Consider the following 4,195-nt stretch of genomic DNA (forward strand, 5'->3'; position numbering starts at 1 on the left):
ACAAAGGGAATTGTATACGGGATTGATTGAATCCCCGACATCGTGGTTCATCCGATGAGATCATCGTGGAACATGTGGGAGCCAATATGGGTATCTAGATCCCGCTATTGGTTATTAGCCAGAGAGATGTCTCGGTCATGTCTGCATGGTTCCCGAACCCGTAGGGTCTACACACTTAAGTTTCGGTGACGCTAGAGTTGTTATGGGAAATAGTATGTGGTTACCGAAGGTTGTTCGGAATCTCGGATGAGATCCTAGACATGAGGAGGAGTTCCGGAATGGTCCGGAGGTGAAGATCGATATATTGGACGAAGGGTATTGGAGTCCGAAATTGTTCCGGGGGTGACGACCAGCATGTCCGAAAATGGTTTTGGAGGCCCCGGCAAGTGTTGGGGGGCGTATGGGCCAAGGGGAAGGGGCACACCAGCCCACTAAGGGGCTGTGCGCCCCTCCCACCCCATCTCATGTAACCAGGAGAGGTGGGGGCACCTCCCCGAGGGCAGCCTCCGCTCCTGGCTTGGGGGGCAAGTCTCCTATGGGTGGGGGCGCCCAAAACCCATCTAGGGTTCCCTCCCTGGCCGCCACCCCTACCCTCGATGGGATTTGAAGGGGCCGGCCCCCTCTACCCTTCTCCTATAAATAGTGGATGTGGGAGGGCTGCCAGGAGACCAAGACCTATCCCCTGGCGCAGCCCCTCCCCCTCTCCTACACCTCCTCCTCCTCCGTAGCGCTTGGCGAAGCCCTGCCGGAGAACCACGAGCTCCATCACCACCACGCCGTCATGCTGTCGGAGTTCTCCCTCAACTTCTCCTCTCCCCTTGCTGGATCAAGAAGGAAGAGACGTCCTCGGCTGTACGTGTGTTGAATGCGGAGGCGCCGTTGTTCGGCGCTTAGATCGGAATCGACCGCGATCTGAATCGATACGTGTACGACTCCACCAACCGCGTTCTTGTAACGCTTCCGCTTAGCGATCTTCAAGGGTATGAAGATGCACTCCCTCTCTCTCGTTGCTAGTATCTCCTAGATTGATCTTGGTGACACATAGGAATTTTTTTGAATTATTGCTATGTTCCCCAACAGTGGCATCATGAGCTAGGTCTATGCGTAGAAGTAATAGTTGGCGAGGCAACTTCATGAAGACATGATGATGGAGATCATGGTGTCATGCCGGTGACGAAGGTGATCATGTCGCGCCTCGAAGATGGAGATCAAAAGGCGCAAGATGATATTGGCCATATCATGTCACTTTATGATTTTCATGTGATGTTTGTCATGTTTACATCTTATTTGCTTAGAACGACGGTAGCATAAATAAGATGATCCCTCGCTAAAATTTCAAGAAAGTGTTCCCCCTAACTGTGCACCGTTGCTAAGGTCTGTTGTTCCGAAGCACCACGTGATGATCGTGTGTGATAGGTTCTAACGTTTGCATACAACGGGTGTAAGCCAGATTTACACACGCGATACACTTAGGTTGACTTGACGAGCCTAGCATGTACAGACATGGCCTCGGAACACAAGAGACCGAAAGGTCGAACATGAGTCGTATAGTAGATACGATCAACATGAAGATGTTCACCGATGATGACTAGTCCGTCTCACGTGATGATCGGACATGTCCTAGTTGACTCGGATCATGTATCACTTAGATGACTAGAGAGATGTCTATCTAAGTGGGAGTTCATTAAATAATCAGATGAACTTAATTATCATGAACATAGTCAAAAGGTCTTTGCAAATTTGTCGTAGCTTACACTTTAGTTCTCCTGTTTAAGATATGTTCCTAGAGAAAATTTAGTTGAAAGTTGATAGTAGAAATTATGCGGACTGGGTCCGTCAACTGAGGATTATCCTCATTGCTACGCAGAAGGCTTATGTCCTTAATGCACCGCTCGGTGTGCTGAACCTCGAGCGTCGTCTATAGATGTTGGGAAACATCTGACATACACGTTTTGATGACTACGTGATAGTTCAGTGTGTAATGCTAACGGTTTAGAATTGTGGCACCAAAGACGCTTTTGAAACGTCGCAGAACATATGAGATGTTCCAAAGACTGAAATTGAGATTTCAGACTAGTGCCCACGTCAAGAGGTATGAGACCTCTGACAAGTTTCTTAAGCCTGCAAACTAAAGGAGAAAAACTCAATCGTTGAGCATGTCTCAGATTGTCTGAGTACTACAATCGCTTGAATCGAGTGGGAGTTAATCTTCCAGATGAGATAGTGATGGTTCTCCATAGTCACTGCCACCAAGCTATTAGAGCTTCGTGATGAACTATAACATATCAGGGATAGACATGATGATGCTTGAGCAACTCGCGATGTTTGACACCGCGAAAGTAGAAATCAAGTAGGAGCATCAATTGTTGATGGTTAAACCACTAGTTTCAAGAAGGGCAAGGGAAAGAACGTATACTTCATGAAACAGCAAATCAGTTGCTGCCCTAGTGAAGAAACCCAAGGTTGAACCCAAACCCGAGACTAAGTGCTTCTGTAATGAGGGGAACGGTCACTGAAGCAGAACTACCCTAGATGCTTGGTAGATGAGAAGGCTGGCAAGGTCAACAGAAGTATTTTGAATATACGTTATATTGTGTACTTTACTAGTACTCCTAGTAGCACCAGGGTAATAAATACTGGTTCGGTTGCTAAGTGTTAGTAACTCGAAATAAAAGGCTGTGGAGACTAGCTAAAGGTGAGATGACGATATGTGTTGGAAGCGTTTCCAAGGTTGATGTGATCAAACATCGCATGCTCCCTCTACCATCGGGATTGGTGTTAAACCTAAATAATTGTTATTTGGTGTTTGCGTTGAGCATAGACATGATTGGATTATGTTTATCGCAATACTGTTATTCATTTAAGTTGAATAATGGTTACTCTGTTTATTTGAATAATACCTTCAATGGTCTAGCACCTAAAATGAATGGTTTATTGAATCTCGATCATAGTGATACACATGTTCATGCCAAAAGATATAAGATAGTAATGATAGTACCACATACTTGTGGCACTACCATTTGAGTCATGTTGGTATAAAACGCATGAAGAAGCTCCATGTTGATGGATCTTTGGACTCACTCGTTTTTGAAAGAATTGAGACATGCGAACCATGTCTATTGGTAGATATGCATGAAGAAACTCCATACAGATGGATCGTTTGGACTCACTTTATTTTGAATCACTTGAAACATGCAAATCATACCACATGGGCAAGATGACTGAAAGGCCTCGTTTTCAGTAAGATGGAACAAGAAAGCAACTTGTTGGAAGTAATACATTTTGATGTGTGCAGTCCAATGAGTGCTGAGGCACGCAGTGGATATCATTATGTTCTTACTTCATAGATGATTTGAGTAGATGTTGAGTATATTTACTTGATGAAACACAAGTCTGAATTATTGAAAGGTTTAAGTAATTCCAGAGTGAAGTTGAAGATCGTCGTGACAAGATGATAAAATATCTATGATATGATCATAGAGATGAATATCTGAGTTACGAGTTTGGCACACAATTAAGACATTGTGGAAATTGTTTCACAACTAATACTGCCTGGAACACCATAGTGTGATGGTGTGTCCGAACATCATAACTGCGCCCTATTGGATATGGTGCATACCATGATGTCTCTTATCGAATTACTCCCACTCACTTCTTTCGAGAAAAACTCCTTCTCTAGAAGGGATCCATTCTTAGCAAAAAATATCTTGTCTTCGGATCTGTGATAGAAGTTGTACCCAATAGTTTCCTTTGGGTATCCTATGAAGACACATTTCTCTGATTTGGGTTTGAGTTTATCAGGTTGAAGCTTTTTCACATAAGCATCGCAGCCCCAAACATTAAGAAACGACAACTTGGGTTTCTTTCCAAACCACAGTTCATATGGTGTCGTCTCAACAGATTTAGATGGTGCCCTATTTAACGTGAATGCAACCGTCTCTAAAGCATAACCCCAAAACGATAGTGGTAAATCAGTAAGAGACATCATTGTTGTGTTTCGTAGTAATTTAAAAAAAATTCCTACGCTCACGCAAGATCATGGTGATGCATAGCAACGAGAGGGGAGAGTATGATCTACGTACCCTTGTAGATCGACAATGGAAGCGTTTGGTTGATGTAGTTGTACGTCTTCACGGCCCGACCGATCAAGCACCGAAACTACGGCACCTCTGAGTTCTAGCACACGTTCAGCTCG

This window comes from Triticum urartu, chromosome 6A (genome assembly GCF_056163025.1).
Source record: "Triticum urartu cultivar PI428250 chromosome 6A, HENAU_Tu73, whole genome shotgun sequence".
In the NCBI taxonomy this organism is placed as follows: Eukaryota; Viridiplantae; Streptophyta; class Magnoliopsida; order Poales; family Poaceae; genus Triticum; species Triticum urartu.